Here is a 23,464-nt window from a genome sequence, read left to right on the forward strand (position 1 = left end):
AAGGATTGTCTTGTGCAATTTATTGAAAAAAATACAATAAAATTCATTTCAAATTAGTTTCCAATTTGGTTTAAGGTATCGAGTTCAGCTTTCAATCCACAGTTAAGATTTTAAACAAGGCCTATGGTATCAAATTGAGGTTTGAAATGAGCTTCAAGCAAGGGTTAGTGTCTCAAAATAGCGTAAATGTTTCAAAATTGCCTTTCAAGACAAAGTAGGAGCTTAAAGCCAGCGTTAGAAATTAGGGTTGAAATTTGAACAAGTGTTGAACAAGGCCAGAGATTACAAAACAGCATCAAGGTTTCAAACAAGGGTTAGGGAATCAAATTCGGGTTTCCAATTAAGAGTTTCAAGCAAAGGTTACATTTTCAAACAAGGGTTAAAACTTGGGCTTCAAGACTGTCAGGATTTCACAACAAAGTTAGGGTTTAAATTTCCACCCAGGTTTATGGAGTGAAAGGGTTTTAGTTAAGGTTTTAAGGATGGGTTATGTTTTGAAAGTAGGGTTTTAGGCCAAAATTATGGTTTTGAATAAGGGCTAGTGTTTCAAATTCGGGTTTCAAACCAGGGTTAGAGTTTCAAAATGGGATTTCTCCTAGGGTTACAAATATTTTTTTGGTCTTGTGTTTGAAATTGAGTTTTCAAAGTAGGGTTTCAAACATGGGGTTGGCTTATAAAACTAGTGTTAGGGTTTCAAACAAGAGTTTCAAAAGGATGGTTTCTAGCTAGTGTTGGGGTTTTGAAAGAAGTAGTGCAATTTCAAAGTCGGGTTTCCACACTGGCTTGCGGTCGAAACAAAGGCTAGTGTTTCGAATTGCGGGCTACAAAGCAGGTTTAGGGTTTCAAGCCATTTACGGTGTCATGTGGCATGTCTTCACTTTGTGATGATGTCACGTCACTGACGTGTGCGAAAAGAGTTACAATGACCAAGTCGGCTTTTGTTTTCTTTTGCTTGGTTTGGTTTGGGTGAGGCCCCGAGGAGCTCCAGCACAGCCCAGATGACTCACGGCGCGTCTGACTTGAGATCCTGGCCACGCCCGCCACGCACGTGCTTGGAGTCGGACGGCGGGTCAGGAAGAGATGGCGTGACTCACAAAGTATGCGTCGCCATGGCGATGGCGGTCAACATTGCGCCGAATGAGCCAGCACGTGCGGCGGAGAATCCTGGACGGACGGACTCAAGTATTGGGACACCTCGAGGCAAGGGAAGGAAGTGCGCCGCACGGCAAGCGAGCAATTTCATGCATGTGTTGCCTTCAGGGACAGTCTGGAGAAGCCAAAGTTTTCCTATCAAACCAACTGATTGTTTGATTAGCTAGTCTGCTGATGCCTTTGGGGACAGTGTGACTTGAGCGACTCCCAAACCTCAACCCTCCCTCATTCAGATGTTGCCTTCAGAGATATTGTGAAATCACAGTTTTCCAGGCAAAGCAATTGAGTGATATTATTCCCACAATTCTATCTCCTGTATCTCTGTTCATTGAGTCTGATGTTGTCCCCGGGCACAATTCACAAACCAACTGAGTACGTATTTCCGTTTTTCATCTATTCAGTACAGTGTTGCCTTTGTGGCTAGTCTGAAAATCACAGTTTTGCCTCAACAAAACAATTGCGTGATTGAAAAAAAAACCAAAAAACAATGCTTTCATTCTGGTGCTGCCTTTGGGAACCCTCTGAAATCAGAGTTACACTTCCCACTGTGAGCTGTGTTGGGATTCATTTTTCTTACCCGCTGTGCTGGGAAAACAGCCGGCAATTAAACAAGAGTAAAGGTGCCACAGTGGAGTTTCAAGCCATTGATAGGGTTTTAAACATGCGATACGGTTTCAAATTAGGGTTTCAAACCAGGATTAGAGTTTCAAACTAGAGCAGTTTTTCAAATTAGGGACCGAAGCAAATATCGGATTCCCAAATAGGGTTTCGAAACAAGGTTAGGTTTTCAAAGCTATACTTTAGCGGGACCACAAGGGAAGGTACGGTGGCCCTTGAGGGACAAACTCTCAATTGTGTCCGTTTGACTTTTGCGGTGTGCTGGCCATTCACACTTTTGCGGCTGATCTGAGCATTAAAAAGTCTTTAGTGAGGCCGTAAAAACAATGAGCGAAGAATTCACTTCCTGCCGCTTTTGATACGCCTCGTTTGTAGAAATGTTCATGTTTTTATTGTTATGGTTCCTCTTTGAGCCGTCAGCTCTATTAGCCTCACGTTGTTTTACGGCTCGTTTTTTTTTAACTGGCTCTTTAAAAGATGGTCGTCAAACTTCAGATTTGTGGCGTTTGATTTACGGCTGAAAAGCTTCACCAACGTCACAACGTGATCTTCCCACCGCAAAGACGAGCGAGAACCCGACTCGCTCTTCCTCCACTTTCTCAAAGAATTGCCGACGGTGACGATATTGTGGAAACTTGACTGCCTTATTCCTCACATTCTATTTGAATCACAGCAGTTAATTTCCTGGCTGCCCCCGGGGACACAAGGGAGAGATCATTGCGATATTTTTAAACCTGAGATGCATTTTGCCGACTTTCAGGCGGCCGGTGATTAACGCCGATGAGTAGAATTAGTAGAATTGAGCCATGAAGGCGACAGCCAATCAGATCAGGAGACAGTTGAGTCATGTTGACATCGCTATTGAACAGAATAGTTATTGGTTAGCGCTTCAAGCCAGGGTTAGGCTTTGAAATTCGGGTACCAAAAAAAAACAGGGTTAGGGTTTCAAAGCAGGGATCTAAGTAAGGGTTAGGGTTTTAAGTTAGGGCAACCGTGTCAAGCCCAAATTAGGGTTTCAAATTTGGCTCTAAAACAACATGAGGATTTCAAACAAGGGTAAAGGTTTCAAATTATGGCAACAAAACATGGTTAGGGTTTCAAAGTAGTCTTCCAAGCCGGGCATAGGGTTTCAAGTCCATGTTACAGCTTCAAATTAGGGTTCCAAGATAAAGTTTTGAAGCTTTGAAGCAAGGGATAGTGTTTCAGATTAGGCTTTCAAGACAGGGCTTGCATTTCAAAATAGGGTTTGTGTTTCAAATGAGGACTGGAAATCAAAATTAGGGTGTCAAATTAGGGTGAGGCTTTCAATCAGTTTTAAATTGGAGTGTCAAGCCTGAGTTAGAGTTTAAGGTTGGAAGTCTGGGATAGCGTTCCAAACAAGGGTAACGGTTTCAAAGCAGGCTTTCAAGCCATGTTTAGGATTTCAAAGTAGGGTTTCAAGGCAAGGTTAAGGTTTCAAATTCGGGTTTTAAGACAGAGTTAAGAGTTTAGATAAGTAGTGGTTCAAATTAGGGTTTCAAGACAAGCTTAGTCTTTCAAATAAGACTTGGGGTATCAAAGTCGGATTTTGATACCCCAGGCTTTCAGGCTTTCAGGCCTGTGCTATTATTCGTTAGTGTTTTGAGCATGGGTTTGAATTTACTTCAAGGGGTTGTGTGTCAAGTCAGATGTAAGTTTTTAGACTAGTTACCATGTTTTGAAATGTGAGTTTGCTTCAAGCTCTCCCTAAGTTTGATGAGAAGGTGAACATTTCACCACCGTCTACGATGTATGCTGAAGTTTGTCGGGTACTCCAAATGGCCGCCGGCCTGCTAACATCTACAAACGTCAAAGTGAAAAGGTCAGCACTGAGGCGCTCCTGGTCGGCGGGGTTGGGAGGGCACATGAAGCCCCGCACCCAAATCATTCTCCCTTAAGTTCAAATATGTACATACACTTGAAAGCTTGCGTCCTAACAGCTTGGGGAAATTTCAACTGAGATGTGACAATCAGTGGTTTGAAAAAAAAAAAAAAAAAGATTTTTATTGAGTTAAGTCATTGATATATGCCGTCATCCATCCATTATCCAAACCGCATATCGTCATGAAGGTCACAAGGGTGCAGGAGCCGATCCCAGCTGTCTTCGGGCAGTAAGCGGGGTATAGTCCTGAATTGGTTGTTGGCTAATCGCGGCACACAAAGACATACAAACATTCACGCTAGCACTCATACCTAGGGACAATTTAGAGAATTCAGTTAACCTAGCATGCATGTTTTGCGAGTGTGGGAGGAAGGAAACCGGAGTACCCGGAGAAGACCCACGCAAGCACAGGGAGAACATGCAAACTCCATCCAGGAGTTGGATTTGAACCCTCGACCTCCGCACTGTGAGGCGGACATGCTAACCAATTTCCACGTGCTGCCTCATTTATTGTTTTTTTCCTCAATTATATACTCACCGTAATTTAACTTAATTTCTAGAGCCCTTTAAAAACAACATCAACATAAGATATACTACTTTTCTCCATTAAAAAAAAGAACTCTTGGAATATTAAACCATTTCCTTAAAATATACTACTGCATTTTTTAACGAATATGCATAGCCTGCTTAAAGGACGACTTTGTTTAGGAAAAGAAGGACATTACATTGCGATTACATTATCGTTATATGTTCACAATCCTTTCAATGTGGCCATCATACGCCACAATCAACAATAGATAGAAAAAAAATTCAAGATTGAATGCCATTAGCATCAAAACTCGAACCAGTCTCTACTGCTCTCCATTTGACACACGCGCGTACAAAGCTTGCAAAGTACGAAAAGTAGAATGTCATCTGCTTTCATTAGCGGAATAAATTCCTGACTGTTTTCCCGTCACGCGTGCGTCCGCCGCCTCCCCCTCTTGCTGCTTTACTGTACCGACGAGACCCCGAGAGTCAAGTCTGTAATTGAGACACATTAACACGTAACACCTAACAGACCAGCTCAATTACCACAATGGCTAATAAAATTATATTGGAGCAGGAGGAGGCGGGAGGGAGTGGGAGGGAGGTAGCGAGAGGAAGCGGGAGGAAGCCGATGCTTCATTACGGGAACCACCAGCTGTGTTCCGTCTTTGTCCGTTCCACCCCCCACCCCCCAACCCTCAGCTTTAAATAAAGTTCAAGAACGCTACGGAGCTTTTGTCACCTTGCCACACCTCACCTCAAATGAAAGCAGTTTATGAATGTATGAATGCAATGTTGTGAAGTCAAATGCCTTCAAGACAAAGTTGCAATCTTACAAGAATGAAGTTGTACTGTTGACAAATTTGATTTTGAAGTAAAATCTTAACGAGAAGTCGTATGTTATTGAGGCGGTTTTTAAAGAATTTCTTTTTTTCATGGATCCTTGGTATTTTTTTTTTTTTTTTTTTACAAGGCAGAAACTCATCTTACAAGACTTGTAGCACTATTTTTCAAGGGAGAAAAACCTCAATCTTATGAGATTTTGGGGGGAGAAAAAAGGTCTTCATATTGAAAAACACTTTTTTAAAGAAAAAAAGGCACTTGAGAATACAGTTCGATTTTTAAAATGGAGATTCTAACCTCATAGGAATAACAAATGTTGTTTTTTAAAAGAAGGAATATCAAAACTTACAAGTTTAAAGTCCTTTTTATATGAAAAGATGGCATTCTTATGAGGAAAGGTACCCCTCTTTCCCCACAAAAAATCAATCTTACACTATTCTATTTTGTGAGTCTTCAATTTTTTGGGGGGAAACTTTTGTTATTTTTTCAATAAAGACAGAATCTTAAGAGAATAAATTCACAAAATATTATCAAAAAAACATTATAAAATTCTGCTAAAATTGCTACCATTTGCTCTTGTTTTCCCACATTCATTAAATTGGCATGACAGCCAAACATAAATGCTTGTGATGCAATCCACTATTTTTGTTGTTTTATGTCAAATCCTTGTGTCGTGGCTGAAATCTTTAGGTTGAAAATGCATTTGGAGTCTCCCACTCATTGACTTCAAAGGAAAAGTGGATTAGTTAGGTTGTGGCGCCACCTGTTGCTGGACCAAAGCGTGATCCGTGCATCTTATGGCATTTTCAGAAATGTCCTTGATTAGAATTTTCTGAGGGTTTATGTCTATATTATACAATTATTTATTGAACTAATTATTATTCTATATAATACAATTTATTTGTCCGAAACTCAATTTTCACTTCAGGTAGGTGTCCTAATGCTTCAGTCCACATTTCCTCCCTGTTTAACTTCCTTATGGTGCCCCAATAGTACTTTTTTTTTTTTAATCTACATTTTGTCCACATGTAACTTCCTATAGGTGTCCCAAAAGGTTTGTCCAAACTTCACATTTTCATTTCCCGTATGTGTTGTGCTACTTTTGTCCACATTTTCTTCACTGTATTGTACTTTTGTCCAAAGTCCACAATTGCTTCACTTTTCCTTAATGTTGGCGCCGTCCCAATACCTTTGTCTAAAATCCACATATTCTTCACTTTTCTCCTCCTCTTGGCATCTGAAAATGTTTGCCCAAACTTCCTTTTTTACTTTAGTTTTTACTTCCTGTTGGTCTCACAGTACTTTTGAGCCCATTTTCTCCGCTTGTTACTTCCTGGAGGTGTCCCGATACTTTGGTCCAATCTCGCAATTTTCTCCAGTTTTCACTTCCTGCAGGACTCTCAATACTTTTATCCAAATTATTATTATAATTTGTACCCAAATTTCTTCCTTTTCTACTCCCTGTAGTTGTCTTCATACTTTTGTCCAAGTTTCACAACCACTTCACTTTTCACTTGGTGCGGGTGTCTCACTAGTTCTTTCCAAACTGCACGATTTCACTTGCTGTCCCAAAATCTTTGTCCAAACTCCCACAATGTTTTGCACTTGTAACGACAGTTGAAATACTTTTGTCCAAATTACACATTTTCTTCACATGTTGCCTTCCGGTACACATGCCAATATTTTGGGCTTCTGCCCAGAATTCAATTCTTTTGTTTTGAAGCAGAACGATTGTGACATGCCTTTAGAACCGCCACCCCCCCCCAACGCCCTCAAACCACAAAGACAAATTAGGTTCACCGTCGAGTCCTCTAATTGGCTGCTGGCTTCCATCTTGTGCCAGTCGTAAGGAAAACTCATACTTTTGTGCAATTTTACCGGGCGCACATCCTGTTCCACTTTGCGCGTTGTTGACTCGACTAACCGTCGGGGACAAAATGTTCCTTTCCAACGTCCATCATTTGATGTGGTCGCCGTTGCGAGCCGCGACTGGAGGGATGATTGAAGGCTTTAAATTAGAACGCATGGCCCTCGGCGAAATGTTATTAAAGACTCATTTTGTTTCCTGCTGGCCTGAAACGGATCCCAACAGCACTTTGTTTACGTCTGGTGAGGACAGCAGCGGCCAGCCAGAAGTATGCGGATTAGGATTATCTTTGTTGATCACGGGGCAATAAACGTGAATAAACATGCTATGTCTTCGTCTCATATCAATTATCAGCAGTCAAATGACTGAAATGACTTGAATCTGTTGCAGCCCACAAAAAACCACCACTTTTTAAAACATATATATTTGTAATAAAGAAAAACAGCACTGTATTGTATTAAAACACATAGTGTCAAAGAATTAAGATAGTTCTATCTAGTCTAAAGTTAAAAAAATCTTATGGGAATGAAGTCAAACACTTCCAAAAGTTCTAAATTTGCATAATTTTGAAGCACAAAATTTTTATTTCTTGTCAACAAAATCATTTGAAAAAAAAACTCAATTTTTTTGAGTAAAGTCCATTTTCAGCCAAGAAAACGTTTGTGTAATTATAAATGACTAATGTTGAAAAAAATAGATTAATTTATGAGAATTTGGGGGGAAGAACATTTTTATTTTTATTACATCCCCCCAAAAAATCAATCTTTCGAGGAAAGTCCATTTTCTTCCAAGTTTCTTTTGGGGGGGGGGGGGGGGGGGGGGTCATACATTTGCATGACAAATTTTCCAATATGAGTGGAATTTATTTGCAAATGTTTTTATGAGAGCGAAAAACCATTTTTTCTATGTATTGTTATAGGTTTACTTTACTTTATATATCCTCTGAGTGGCACGTGACTCTGCACTAACATTCGTCCGTGTGGAAAAATGATCACTGCCAAGTGTCGAACCAGAGATTTTGCTTAAACTTTTTTTTTCTTTGTAATTAGACAAAAAAGAAGAAATAACTTTTTTTTTTTAAATTAGGTGTGTGTATGATGAAGCGTGGTGTGTGTCTTATAAAGTTTGGGAAGACTGCTCCAAGTCAGATGCAAATAGAACAAGGAGAATGACCTGAGAATGTGGAAAATACAACACTTGATGTTTCCCCTAGAGGGCGCTACCTGACCACATTACGGGGTACACGGAAGGCCAGTTTTCTTTTATTTTGGTTTTACCTGTCAACGAGGCTTCGCAAAGAGTTGATGCAGTCCATTTTCGGTGTCTTTTCTTTTTGCCCTGAAAGAAAACAGCAAAACAACAAAAGCCACATGTGTGGTTACTTGAGATCCCAAAACGTGTTTGCAATCTTACAGTACTTCTAAAGAGAGCACATGTGTCTTAAACTTTGAGGTGGCTTAATCCTGCTTTTTGTTGCCATCAATTTGATCCGACACCTCTCTCATCTGTTGGACTCAAGGAACAAAATCTGCATACCTCGAATCCCCCCCCCCAAAAAAGTGGTTTGTCAACAGGTGAAGGAAACTACACTTGTCCGAGCATCATGGAAGCTCCTGCTCAGGTAACAGTGAATTGTTGTTTACCACCAAATCATCCATGATCTCTTTTAGCACGTTGGCAGAATGTTGTGCTTCCTTTAGCCTGCAATTAAAGCCAACTCGACTGTCCATCAAAGGGCAGGGCAGGGCAGGTTTGGACCAGCAGGGATTTGCTTACACGGTGCACTAAATCGCTTTCAAACGATGAGTATTTATACCATGTAATTATTGTGTCATTGCTGTGGGGAAACCAAACGGCACCATGGACAGATGAATTACGTCTGACTAGAAAAAAATGAACACATTTTAAAAAATGACTTAACAGCCAGCCATTTTTTTGCAGGCTCACTCTAGTGGTATATGGAAAAAAAATCACTGCAAAAGTAGAGTTCAGTTTTAATTAACTTTTTAGAATAATTCATTGTAGGTCCAGTGTTAATGTTCAAACTGTGCATAGTGTTGCAGTGTGAGTTGCAACGATATTCTTTTCCTTAACACTTCAACTACTCCGCCTGTGTATTTTAATGTTTGTCACAATGGCACTTGGAGCACTCCGTATTTTTTTGGTTGGTGGCATTTGGTGTAGTTTAAAAGAAAGAAATCGAGAAGGGCTGTCTTAAAGAACAGCCCTTAAAGTTTGTCTATCTAAGGTCCAACATTACCTGTATATTTTTTTGTATGCATTTATGTTTGGGTAAACAAAATGGCGATCGATTTGAACGCCATAAACAAGCCTTTGCCTCCCAGTTTTACTGTTCACAGTAAACTAATAAATGTTAAAGAACAAAATGAAACAAAAACATGAATGAAGAATTCCTGACGTACCTGTCTTAATTAAACTTTGTGGTTTAATACGTGAAACCTCGACACTGGTATACAGTTTTGTCCGCCATGTTATCCTCATTGGCCCCGGAAACGCCCTCATTAAAGTTGGCAATCGTTTCCCGTCATGTTCGGCGTGAAACAAGTCGAAGCTGCTTTTAAATAACACTACACGTGACGGTATAGTAAAGTGATAAACAACTCTACGTATGATGTAATGCATCGTGTTAAGTCAGCTCGCCTAACGCAACTCCCAGCTAGTCGAGAAAGTTAGCGAAGTCAGTGTCACTCCGCCGAGCGGTAATTGTGGACCTTCAGGCCAGCCAACTGCACGTCGAACCAGAGGACTCTTCTGCAGCACCTTCGAAAGAATTAACCCACAATAGCGGCCATTTCGGGACTAACTGGGCCGAACTTGATGGACGCCGACGTCTCGGCCGGCCGGCCGGAAAAACGACGAGACATCTGTTTAAGGTAATTAATGGACAACATTTTCTTTTCTTTTTTTTCAAGTGTGTATGTTGTTGTTGTCTGTTAATTTGGCGGTCACGAAATTATTCAGAGCAACTGAAAAGCTTTCATAATTCATAATCTGGGAAAGGAACGAAAGTTGCTGTCATTGTTTTTTCGGACACTTTGGAGGTCAGCACTGCAAAAATTCACGGTTAAAACAATCATCGTTTTTCTTGACGTTTGTAATGTTTCCATCCCCCAGTGCTCTAAAATTGTTATAAAGAGCTCTTCGGAATACTGTATTAAGAAATGTGCGTTGGAAATGTGCTTTTAATCACTAAAATCCGGTATGCTGATGTAAGCAGGGCACTCCCTTGTGCCACATTGATGATACATCCATCCAGTTTACACCAAGTACCACCTCAAAAAATCATTTGCTCTCCAATGTACCATTGGATTTATGGTAAACACTAGAATGGCCAACATTATAATGCTGTAAAAATGTTTAGGCAGTGGTTTTAATGATAATAAAACACACACATTCACTGTACTTAAATTAAATGTAACTGAACTGTTCTGAAAAGAAGTGCTGTACTTGAGAACCGTAATTCCAATCGATTGTATCCCATGTTTTAAATGTCCTACATTTTAATTGTATTCAATTCAGTGATTATTTCACGTACCGCTCGAGGGAACCAGCGAACCACTGGTGATACTAGTACCACACTTTGATCATCTAATTTAATCTGGAGTTACTTTCAGGGACAAAACACCATTAAACGCCACTTGAAGCAACTGAAAATATGACATGAAATTGCTCCTCTGTCCAAAAATGGATAGACAAATTAATCTGGTAGAAAACATAAAAATCTATCCATCCCTTTATTCAAAAGTCAGTCACATCTCCTCCTGGATGAATGTGTTGTTGAAAGCAAAACAGCAAATGTGTCCTGACAGCCAGTGTTTAAGGCCTCAGAAGTTCACCACGTTTATTTTTAAACAAATTTGCCGCTGACACTTTTAGCGAGCGCCTTTAACGGCGCAAATAAAACCTGACGACGATCCAGACCTGTGGCGCTCATGACAGCTCATCTGGTCACGGCCGCCACAACCGAGATGGATGGCCCCCGCGCGCCACGCTTCATTTGCGTGGAGCAGGGTTCCCGTTTGGCATCCTCTCAGAACGGCGAGAGGGCAGCTGGCAGCCCGCTCGGGGGGCCTCGCCAACCGCAAGCCCAGCCCGGCCCAAAAAGCTGCAGCTAGTCATTATATAGGCCGGCCGCCGCTGTCGCCATGCCAACGGGGCCTCAGGACACGCTAGGCTTGTGTAAATGTCAGCAGGGCGTTGAAACGCTGCACTTATGACATTATGGAAGACTTTTTGGCCTTTAGACCCAACATTACGTTGAAATCACAAGGATCTAAAATATGGATCTGTCAGGCTGAGAGGGACAAACACAAACATGGTGACTGGTTGAAAGTTGAGTTAACCTCCGATTTCTTTGGATTTGGGAACAGTTTCCCTTATAAAGTTACGGAAATAGAAATAATGAGTTCCAGGGTCAAACTGGTACCACGAATGACACAGCCAAAAACAAATACCGTTAACCTCCGCATTTCACATTCGCCATTTGTGAATTCGTCTACTCACAGACTTTTTTTTTGTTCATCTTGCATCATTTGCTGAAAAAACGTAAAAAGGGACAAAGGGTATATACGGTAGCATAGACCGGATGATAACAACAATAACAACAGATGTATGAATGTGGAAAAGGTCAGTTGAGGAGCTTCTTGTAGTGCTTTGCCGCCATCTTGTGGCATCCTGGTACCAAGAAAATGTGTTGAAGTGAGTTGAGGAGCTTCGTTATCGTGCTTTGCCACCATCTTCTGGCACCTATTACGGTACAATATAGGGCTGATTACGTATGTCATTGGTGGAGAAACTTGGTTTAGTTGCGGGGTTATGTTATTCAAATTCAGAACTCACTCAATGACACATTTTTAGAAATAGATCATTAACTTGGTTGTTTGATTTTTGCAGTGTGAGCATTTATTCACTATTATCTCTGTACTTGTACGCTTTTTGTCCTCACTCGTCAGACAATTCAGCACACTAGTAGAACAACTACGGCACACTAGTAGAATAACTACCTGTTACTAGTGAGGCAAAGCGGTCCTGTAGGCGAGTGATTCTCATGCTACAAATGAAGCACTAGATGTTAACTAGTCCAACGTTATGTCATCAGCACTACAAAAGCACGAAGTTGTCAACTAGTGCACAGTTCCGCCTTACTAGTAAGATGTGCTTGTTGTACTAGTGCGCATGAATCTCATACGGCAGTAGCAGGCAAAAAAATGGACGTGCTAACTTGAGGCAGCAATAGCCAACTTTACACTCTTATTCGCTGACGCCAACGTCACTCACCAGGCAAGGCCCCGCGTTCGTTTTAAAGCCGCACGCATTCAAAGTCACAGCAGATACTACAGTGTTGAACACGAGGATGGCCATCCAAAGTGGACAGAAATGAGACCTGTGCCAAACCTGCGTATTTTGTGTTGGTATACGCATAAAGCTTTCAAATATATGTAAATAATGAAATAAATATATGTTGGGTACTTTGCAGATTTTCATCTCTTGCATCGGGTTCTGGAAAGTAAAGCGCACGATAAGCGAGGGACTACTGTATTCCAGACTTAGAAAAAGTCAATTTTCCATCATATGCCCCCTTTCAAGGCGTGTTTTATCCTCAAAGCGTTATCATGTTTGTTCCAGAGGAAAGTGTCGGCGGCCTGTGCAAACTTGGTGCGCTTGTCAGTGATAACAAACAAGTTGTTGTGATGGCAGGAGACACCTCCGATAAACCAGCCGCCTGCTTCATGTCGCGCTGGCCAACGCGGAGGAGGAAGCTCGCTCGTTCGCTCGCTTTGTGTTTACATAGCCGACTGATGAATTGCGAGGACGAGAAGGTGTGGAGGAACATCAGGCGTCCTGAAGAGGATGTCATGAGTCATCCTCTGCCAGCGTAGGAATGCCAGACTTCATTCTCAGGAAGTCCAAGAGACGTGTATGCTGGTTAATAATCATGCGCTCTTGTGCTGAAACTTCCACATTTCTCAACCGAGCATATTGTTGACATTCCCTTAATTGCCACATTTTTCAGTATAGTATTTTTCACTTTTCTACGCCACGTTAAAGTAGCCCCACACACCATTACATGAACTCATTCCCAGTCGTGGATGTTTGAATTCATCTGCCACCGAGGTCTACGTTTGTCAAGTCTGTTTTTTAACGGGTAGGCATGGAAAAACGTCTCGCCTAGTAGCTTGTCTGTGATATTCGGGTTTGGAAGCAATGATGATGACGAACCGATTCGCATGAAATGCCGGCCTTGCATTGCTTTGGATTTGAAATCTGCACAGCTTTGGAGTAGAAGATAAAGTTCAGGGGCTTGTCACGTCTGTTATGAGGGAGAGTAATGGCAACACGGTGGAAGTCGGACGAGTTTAGCCACCTGACTTTGCAACAGATTATGTACACGTGTGCTAGAAACAGAGAATGTGCCACTTCGGATTGTAGAACATATGTGTTGTGATTGTGAGTTCATAGAGTGGAAGGCAAAATCCTGAGAACAAAAATCATTGACGCTCACCTAGCGCCATGGGGAGTCAGCGTCGCACATTTCTCAGTTGTAAATCTGTAAATGATCATTTTGCCATTCATGGACCTTCCTCAGTCTTGTTTTGTTTTTGTTGTCATTCAAGGTGTCACAAAAAAAATTAGCTTCCAAGTCACTGTTTTGCCTGACGTGTTTCTATTCACTCAAAGCCCATTTTCTCCGCTTTTTAGTTAGAAACCAGTGCTTTTGCTGAAACCAACTCATATTGACGATGACTAAAGAAGGGTACGCTGCTTTGAAAATGGCTGCCAGTAAACGAGTAACGAATAGCTGAAAGTGTATTTCAGTAGTTCGGTGATGGAATGTGGTGCTGTTCATGCAACTGAGTCGCTTTCATTGCTTGCGTTAAGTGGCACAATAAATGGCATTAGCCTCTGAAATGCGACACTAAAACGTTCAGCCAAGCCGCGTTGATACGACGTTGATATTTTTACCCAAAGTTGCCGTTGTTACCCGCCATATTAAACTAGCCTCGGGGGGTGGGGAATTGGGGTGCTTTTAACGCACTGAAATACAACCTACAATCCAATATGGCCACAGCTGACCGTCACTGTGCTGACAGTCACGCATTCAGCAGTAATCAAATCATTGCATGTAGCTGACCTATGCGAAACGCGCACGCGTGTACACAGAGGTGCAGAAAAAAGTCATCTACGCATCACTTGAGCAGCAACAGCAGCTGCTTCAAAACTGCGCATATGCCTGTGTCAGCGTGTGTTACTGCGTGTGTGCGCGGGTGTTTTTGTGCGGTTTCGTGCATGTAATACGCGTGTGACCGTGTGTGCGTAACTGTACGTGTGAATGTGTAGGCATGTGTTTTTGCGTGCGTTTGAATGTGTGTGCATGTAATACGTGTTGTTTTTGTTTATGAGTGAGAGTGCGTAAGTGAGCATGTGTGAGAGAGTGTGTGCACACTTGAATGTGGGTGTGCGTGTCTGTGTGTGCATGAGTTCATGTTTGTGAATGAGAATGAGAGTGTATTTTTGTAGACGTGCGTGTGTGTAAACATGTTTGTGTTTGTGATTGAGAGTGTAGTGCGCGTGTGTTTGCGTTTGAATCAGTGTATATGCGTACATTCGTGTGTGTGTGTACATGTGTGTATTTGCGCGCTAGTTTCTACTTGCGTGTACGCGTGTCCCTGCATTTCTCTCATTTCCCCATATTGGCACCGGGCAAAAGAGCGGGAAGCCTGGCGACGCGGCCCAAGCCGCCCGCTCGACACCCAATACGCAGGAAATGCGAACAGCTGCCGCCCGCTCAAGAGATCGCAAGGAAGAGGGGGGGGGGGGGGGTGGCAAGTGGTATAAGGGGGCCAGGAGTTTGGGGGGGGGGACGGTGGTGCTCCGTCCTTCCTGCCCGGTAACATCAGCTGATATGTTGCCAAAACCTGACACACACACACACACACACACACACGTACCACCAATTTGATAGGATTTTCTTCTTGTGGTACCAATAAGAGTCACAAATCAACTCATCCCGAACATGCCGTCTCATATGGGATGCAGAAATACAAGAAGACATGGATGTCTTCAAGATCACATGTAGTGCACCGTTAGGGTCCAGTGCGCTGACAGCTTTTGTTTTGTGCTCGTTGGGTGGTCTGAGTTGTTTTGGCGTGCAGCACAATTGACGTCAAGTGTGAGATTTTCTCGCTTGAGCGTAGAATTGCAATGAAAAACTTTGTTGCTTCGTGCAGATCAGGGATGCCCAAGTCTGGTCCTCGAGAGCCCCTAACCAGCCTGATTTGCATGTTTCCCTGCTCCAACACACCTGATTCAAATAATCAGCTCATCAGCAAGCTTTGCAGAAGCCTGATAACGATCCTGATCATTTGAATCTGGCATGTTGGAGGTGGGAAACGTCTCAAACAGGCTAGATAGGGACCCTCGAGGACCGGACCTGGGCGCCCTTGTTATGGATGAGCATATGCCGCGGTAATTTCACCTTAAAAAGTGAATTTAATGTGACATTCATATCGCAATCTATGGAGCGTTGCTTTCAGTCATGGTCTAAAATGCCAGTTTTCCTCACAGTTTGGTGACAACAAAACAACACCTGCAAATGTAATCATTCTACGAGCATGACGGATTGAAATTCAGCCGACGGACTATAGGGCCTATCACACTGGCGGAAACGTCGCAGCAACTGATCAGTTGACCCGGGAGAACAAAATCCCTCTCCCCGGGGTGATGTCTTAAGCAGACCAGTTTGCCCGGGAGTCTCCGCAGCAACGTCGCTAAGTAGCAGAGACGCCTCCACGATGTGTCCTCAGTCTCCTTGGTCACCAGCCGGTCTTGGAGATGTCTCAAAGGGGCGTCTCCGCAGTCACAGAGAGAAATAATCTCTGCAACGTCTCCGAGGTGTGCCCCAAGTCCCAACCATGCCGGAGACTTGGAAAAGTCTCCAAAAGGTCTCAGGGAAAAATCAAACATGTTTGAATTTACCGCGACTCCCTGGTGACCCTGCTCGACGTTTCCGCAACCACCGGTGACTCGAGTTGCCGTCAGGGTGCCAGATAGTCTCCAGGCCAGTGACATTGGACTTTCCAGAGAAACAGCGACTGGAACAGGAACACTCGCCTTGCTCAGTAACGGTGCCAAATATCGGGTTGCGTAACACAACAAAGCAACGCATTTTGAAGAGAGAAACGAGCAAAAGTATTTGCATGAACAGTACGTGGACACGCTTGGTGGGAAAACGCAGACAGGAGGTAGCTAGCGATTGGTTCCTGTTGAGCGGCACTTACGGAGCCTGCTGGTGTGTGACCACTAACTAAACAAGCGACCGATTCGGCGGTATTTGTTGAGATTCATCGATGCCAAGACAGGCAGCTGTGCGGTGAATTGGTCTGCCGCAGGTGTGTTTGTGTTTAGAGAGGAAACGACGAACACTATTTATCATCCTGGCTCTGATGTCACAACTGTAGCACATCTCGTGTTTACAACGATGAACATGGTTGATAATTAAATGCTGAAATCTCTTTTATCGACATCTTTAAGGTTTGCAAAAGTTTGACCCAAGAATCAGACCGTCTTTCGAGAAGTGATGCCTGTTTTTGGTTGATTACAGCTCAACCTTTGTCTTACAAAACCTACAAAGTTGTCGTGAGAACAAGCTGCTCTTAGAGTACATTTTACCTTAAACTTCTTCTATGTCCGGGAAAGATCATTTCTGATTTTCAGGAGACAGAATAGATAAGCAGACTAGTTTGACTACACAGCCAGCTCTAGACATTTAACAATCACTTTGGTGTATTTGTCTGTCTCTTTTTTTTTTTCGTCAGATGTCTTTTTGGGTATGACAGACTAGGTACGCATTAGGTCAATTTGTAGTCCAATCCCGTTTGATTGCCTTTTGAATCCAGCAGTTTGGTTGCGTGTTGTGTGTCATGCCAAGAATGGGAAGGAGTTGCTATTGGACGGTGCCCACGCCCACATTCAGATTCAATTTTTTACGTGAAGCCATGTTTTTGGTCGGCATCCAATTTGTTTGAATTAAGTCAGACACATTTCTTTGCAATTTAGCATTGTTTATATCATTTGCATTAGCACTCGGAGTCCACTGATGGCTAACACATCATCAGCTTGATTTCTTTGAGCAGAACCAAACCAAGCGTCCAGCGTGATTGGGCAAGTCTAATATGTTGTGCACTCCAATCGTTGGCTTTGACTTTTCATCGAGGGTATTCTATGCTGGAATTTAAAACAAGAATTCCCCAAACGGTTCTGGGCGTGCCCCCAGCCGTGCTTGTGGTTGAAGTCAGTTAAGGAAATATTTCATTTGTAAACTGAATGCCTGTCTTCATTAGCTGAATGTTTGCATGTCCGGCTATTTGCGGTCAAGGGCCGTGCGGTTAAATTGATATCTGCTGCCGTGTAGGCACTTGCGGTTGAGTATTTCCTGTATGTGTGAATATGTGCTTTTTTTTCCTTGCACACTTCTACTTCTGTGTGTGCATGTGTGTGGCCTCCCAATTGCTTCCGGAAGCAAGCGGCGCACCGGCTCCCTCACGCCTAAATAAAACTCGACTGTCCTTATAGCTTGGCGGGCCGCATTCATTCCCCTTCTGACTGGTGGAATTTCCAACGTTGAGAAGACAAAGATCAGCTTCTCCTTGTTTTTTTTTTTTTCTTCTGACTTTCAAGTGCAGGGACAGGATGGCTTCAATGGGCCATAAAGGCAGTCAGTCAGTCGGCAGAAAGCAAAGCGGTCTGCCAACCAGCTTGTCTTCTCCCGGCTGTTTACATGCCGGCTTCCTGTATCCCACTTAATCAGCGGGATCTGGGTGTCTGCCCGGCCTGGCGCTGGAAAGGAGGGAGATGCAGACTAAACTCCTGGACGCAGGCAAGAGGAGGGGCGGACGTGGCGCGTTATTCACAATCACAAGCGTGAAGCAACAAACTCTTGGTCCTCGGTCGGGGATGTCCAAACGCTTGACGTACACGGCGAAGTTGAAGGTTTTGGTTTGGAAGGTTGTTGTCTGCTGTCCTGTACCTTTGGCTCGTTTAAAAAAAATAAAAGTCCAACCGCTATGCCGTTGGAGCTGATCCCGTTTCACGGAATTGGTCCGAAAATCATGTCAGTGATGTATAATGACAAGCAAAACAATTAAATCGCTGTTGGATGGAAACCTGGTATGTCCAAATATGGTCAATTTTGTGTTTTTTTTAAAATATTGGTCGGTCCCCGTGCCGTCTGCTACTTTTACGCATCATTATTCACCAATATGATATGATGAAAATACGTTGAGAACAAATCTGTGAACTCACTTGAACACTCAACTGAAAAGTGTTGTAAAACTAGACACAGTAATGCCTGCAAGTTAGTGAGGTTTGAGTAAGCTTGTTTTGTTAAATGGATTGCTGTCATGCTTTGGTACAGCAGGAAGCGCTCAGCCGCAAAGGTAAATCGCAGACTCATTTCTCTTGAATAAAGTGCTGCTTAGTCAGCTCTTCGTTTTATGTATTTCATCACTCATGGCTCTTAAGACCTTTGAAAAATGGTTTGGCAAGATGATGTAAGCTAAGCGATTTTTTTTCTTTTTTTTTTTTAAATGTATTAAAGGCTTGTTGTTTAGACGACTGCAAAAGAAGCCAAACATCACCTCTACAAAGACTCAATTGTATTTTCACTCATGGAGGCATCACTCCAGATTTGTTTTCAAATTATTTAAATTCAATTTTACATAGGTCTACGTCCCATTTTATTGTTGTCTTGATCTTCCCCAATACTCCCCCAAGTCACTGATTGGTCTCCCGTTGATTCCACTTCAGTAAGAGGTGATTTGTCTTTAGTACGGATCAACAGGAGAACATTAAGACGTGCGTCGACTTGTCCACGTCATCTTTTTTTGGTGGTTTTGTTTGCGTTGGGCTGCTGCCATTGTGTGTGTGTCGATAAGCATCTGCCATCATTCCAACGTTTGTTTACTTGGGGCCAAGAAGTTTCCTGAGTCTTTGAGGGGCTTTCAGGACTGCATGGAAGGGGGTTGCAGAATGTTCTACCTGGTAACCAGGCAGACCGCCTTTAGAAATGTAAAAAAAAAAAAAAAAAAAAAAAAAAGCGCTATTAAATGAGTTGAAAGTCTGAATTAAAGTAGACTTTGCATTGATCTGATGAACTGGATCAAAATTGGTCAATATTTTGCATTTAATGCAAAATCGCTGATCAACTGTTATGTCATAATTTGCACGACCTGTCAATGATCTCATTGATTGAATCCACCAAATAACACGCAAATACCAAATTACAGCAATCACGACCTTGTTCTCTTGGGTCTTGGGGGTCGTTCATTGCTACCATGGTGTGTATGTGAGCCTGCAAGCTAATCTTTTTTTAGCGTTGTCACATGTTGTGTGAGCAGAAAGCCTTTGCGCTGGGAGGCAAAAGTTCCACGCTCTCGACCATCCAAAAAGTCGTCCTTTCCAGCTAGATTTCGAATAGAGTTTTCAAGGATTCAAGGAATGTTCCTTTCCTGAAAATTTCAATATAAAGGCCTTTTTTTTGTCAACATACATTTTCACATGACATGGCACGAAATACAATCCCCGGGGTCCCAGGTTAGCTCAGTAAGTCCCAAGGCGTGTGAAAATAACATAAGATTAAATAAATATGATCAAGAGATAAGAGTAATTCTTAAGAATGAAAATGTAAGAGGCTTGAATTTCACATGATATTTACAAGGTCATTGAATAAAGTGTTCTACGTGCAGGGATGAATGGGCATGTGGCTACGAGGATAATTTTGACTAGTTGAGTTTCAGTAGTTGAATACATACTAACTTTTTAAATCAATCGCTTTAATAATCGTGATTTCAATCTCAATCCAAATAGTTGTCATTATTGTTTTTTCCATAATCGTGAGCATTAAATTAGCGTTCTTTCTCAGGTTCCAAGAAATGGCTTCTAAGTTTAAAGAATCCGATCATCTAAACACTGCAAGGAATTTTTTCCCCCTCACTAACTGAAGGTTTATACTGCACCTCGGCAGATGTTCAGTGCACAGTAATAGTTTAAAGAAATCATCCGTAGCCTCAAGTGTGTGTGTGTGTGTGTGTGTGTGTGTGTGTAAAGTGTGTATGTGACACCCAGAGTGTGTGTCTGTGTGCCTTTTTGGCTACGTTGCCATCCTGTTTATCTTCCAGCATGCAAAACCTGTTGCGCACGGCTAGCTAATTAGCCCGTGCCGCCGTTGCCAGCCGTTCGGCGCGACAGATGTTTGGGCTGCGCGGCGGCTAATGAACGGGCGCTGGAAGGCGTCCACGCTCACTATCCTCCCAGGATTCATTACTCCGCCACTCGCGTGCCAGAGGCCAACCGCATCCACATTATCAGCCCAGCGCAGAGTGGCTCAAACCAGCTAAGGGGCTCCTTGTTGAGACCGGCAGTGTCTTACCGACACATTGTGCAGTATCCGAAAGTCGTATTGTTGTTTAATTAGCCGCTAATTCTGTGTTGCGGGTGGTTTTCACGCTAAACGCCCCGCAGCACTTAAATGACAGTCATCTGTGGCTGCGGATTTATTTCTAGGCAAGAAAAAATATGCAAATGATCACATGAAATACACCATCAACACATTTAAACTCACCCTTTCCGATTTTTTTAATACCGTTAACCGCAAACTACCCAATAGTCACAACCAAAGCTGGCCAATTACTCATCACGACAATCAGTCATTTGAATGTTTGAATGTTTGCCGTTAATGTTATACATTAATGGCTACATTATGCCGCCATCCCTGTGTGACCTATATCTTTGCTGCTGTAACACTGAAAATTTCCCCACTGTGGGATCAATAAAGGCCTTCTTATCTTATCTTATCTTATCTTATCTTATCTTATTTCAGGCGCATATACGCTTTCAACTTCATTTTCACTTAACAAAAATCCAGACTAACTTTTCTACTCGGAGCACAGTCACCCCTAACTAAACTATTATTATAAACTAACTATTTAACGAGTCTATTAACTGTTAACTGTGATGTCATTTTTAGTCGCCAGCAAGTGGCAGTATGAGGCAAAATGGCTGCCCCCTGAGGATTGTTTTTTATGCTTAATTCATATCCTGCAAATACGATATTAATTGAAAAATGTGCAGACTAGTGGCGGTGCATAGAAAATATTATTGTCAAGAACATTTTGGACTTGACTTCCTCTTGACTATTGAACTAACTCAACTTAACTAGCACAGACCAATGTAAAGTCAATGGACCAAGTGGCTCCTAATTGCTTAATTTTGGTGGCCATTCGTCAAAGAAAAGTCTTTGAAGGTGCCATTTGCCTTCAACTTTTCACAATTTCAGTGTAAAATTGAAGGTGTGTGTGTCGTTCTGCGCGGTAATCATATTTTATGCTGTTTTTTTTTCCCCATTGCAAATCAGCTTTCTCGGCGCAGGTCGGTGTCACCCAGCCGCTCTCCTTCAGCCAGCTCATTAGCGCCGCTTATTATCGCTCGGGCTCAGCCAGGCCACAAAAGCAGCGCAGCCCTTTTCGCACTCCGGACAGCTTCAGTAAGTGTCAAAGCCCCCCGAGAGTGCTGCGTGTATGCTAATCACCCCAGAGAATACGGCCAATTGATGCTAATTGGTTAGCTTCCAATGGCGGAGTGGATGGGGGATGCGGCGGCGCGGAGGCTAATCCGCCACACAATGATGCATGTGGGACTGTAGCGAGGAAAAGGCTTCTCTTCACTGGAGGGTCTCGGGCTGAATAAATGGGGGAGGGGGCGCGGGTTGTACTAGAGGGGTCTGCATAATGGATGTGCCGCACTCCTGCTCTTGTGTGGCTCATGAAAGATTTTATGACACAAAGCTGGAAGAGTTTGAGTGTGTTGGAGGACAAAGCCATTAATTCTGTGGTTTGTTCTACTAGCAGCTGCTCCTCTGTTAGCTTTAGCTAACCTAGCGTTTGACCTGTGGCGCGCCATAATAACCCAACAACGCTAATAATGTTCCGTTTGTTGGACCTGCCTAAATGGGATGCTGTGGAAGGCTAATTGTCTTAACTTTTGTCTCATGGCTGCGCCCTGAAGCAAGGCATGTATAATTATGTCAATTTCATTATGTCAATACCCGTTGGTTGGCTGCCAAAAAGCGCTGCTGCAGAAATAAAAATTTGGGATCTCTTTAACTGCGCCCACAAGTTGACGTTTGTATCTACGTCTCAAAGTAGGGAACCTGAAACGATTCAGGCCCGACACCTTGTCTCCCTAAAGCGGCTGCGGTAGAAATGTCGTTTTTTTCGCTGTAACCGCTCACCCGTTCATATCAGGGAGGTTATGTTATGTTATGTCGTTGCCACATCTAGAAATAAGGCTGGCGTCTAGAATTGAAATCAATCAGTTCGTGCCCAACCGGTTAGCTGTCTAAATGGTCCTCAAACAACGTCAGGGCACATCTCAGCGCAACATCTCAATGTCAACAATGGTGAACGCTTTTGGGGTTTTTTTCAAGCTTGTCTGGTCAAACATTGTCTAATAATAGATTTATGATGGCAGCAGTCCACGATTTCCTGTGGGAAGAAATGAGCAGAATGCATTGCGTGGCCCCTTTCTCCCAACAAGATATTCTACGAAGTGCACGTTTCCGTAGCAACGTCTCCCGCCGCCCCGACCTGTCGTGTTGGCCTTGAAAGGTGCTTGACACAAGAAGTCGGCGGCTACCAGAGTGAAGCATTTAAGAACATTTCCTCCACTCTTGTGCCCGTGCAGAGTTTCCAGCAAAGGCCACAAAGGCTTCATTCATGCCCGCCGCAAAAGAGAAGCAAAGTTGATCCCCAGAGTTTGTCCCAGAGTACTCGCGCGGAGTTTCGGCTGCTCCGGTTTCCTGCTTCCATTTGAGGCCCGTCCGTGTATTGGCTTTCAGCGGCCCAGGCGCAGGTGCCCCCCCGGGTTCGGTTTCAGGCCCTTTTTTTTTTGTGCACCACTTGCCATCTGGTTGATCTGTCCGTGTATGCGGCGCTGATTGTCGTCAGTAGAAGGAAAGCCTCTGCTCTACTTTCAGCTGCTTTATGTAAAAGCAGACGGAAGAGGGAAACATTCCCGGGAGAATGTGTTCTCGCTGCGGGAGACGTGTTCTCATGGACCGGTATCTTTGCAGAAAGTGTCCCGTCACACTTTCAGGCCAAGGTTAGGGTTTCAAGCCAGTCTTTGCATTTCAAAGTAGGGTTCCTATTCAGGGTTAGTGTTTGAAGTTAGAGGTTCAAGTTAAGGTTTCAAGACAGGGTTAGAGTTTGAAGTTGGGCTTTTGATTTAGGGTTTGTGGTTCCATGACTCGATTCGATTTTGAAACAAGGGTTAAAGTTTTCAACTTAAAGGCCCTGATGCACCAAAACGACGTTCACCAACAGTGACAGACGCTTCCCCCCTGTGGCGTGCGGCCGGCTGTCGGCACGTCACGCTGGCAAAACACACGGCAACGACTGACGGCGACGCTGACCATTAAAGTAGCTTCTGTGCATGCATTAGATGTAATACCCCTCCATACCATCGGCGGCAGTAGTCACCAT

At 43.1% G+C, this 23,464-nt stretch overlaps 1 protein-coding gene and 1 long non-coding RNA gene across 3 annotated transcripts in view; one reads left to right on the top strand and one right to left on the bottom strand.

Moving 5' to 3' along the window:
* Positions 1-9,775, bottom strand: part of LOC147141480 (Krueppel-like factor 6) — a 79,221-nt gene extending 69,446 nt beyond the window's left edge. Inside the window, exons 1-2 of the mRNA XM_086042181.1 lie at positions 9,332-9,775; positions 8,186-8,246 (exon numbers count right to left, since the gene is read on the bottom strand). The gene's annotated coding sequence lies outside the window, so the exon portion shown is untranslated. The remainder of the gene's footprint in view (positions 1-8,185; positions 8,247-9,331) is intronic.
* LOC147141481 (uncharacterized) overlaps positions 9,400-23,464 on the top strand; it is a 32,124-nt gene continuing 18,059 nt past the window's right edge. For both annotated transcript variants that reach the window (XR_015088267.1, XR_015088266.1), the window contains exon 1: positions 9,400-9,802. This is a non-coding gene — a long non-coding RNA (uncharacterized LOC147141481). The remainder of the gene's footprint in view (positions 9,803-23,464) is intronic.

This window comes from Filicampus tigris, chromosome 10 (assembly GCF_054856515.1).
Source record: "Filicampus tigris isolate MCC_2025a chromosome 10, RoL_Ftig_1.0, whole genome shotgun sequence".
Classification (NCBI taxonomy): domain Eukaryota; kingdom Metazoa; phylum Chordata; class Actinopteri; order Syngnathiformes; family Syngnathidae; genus Filicampus; species Filicampus tigris.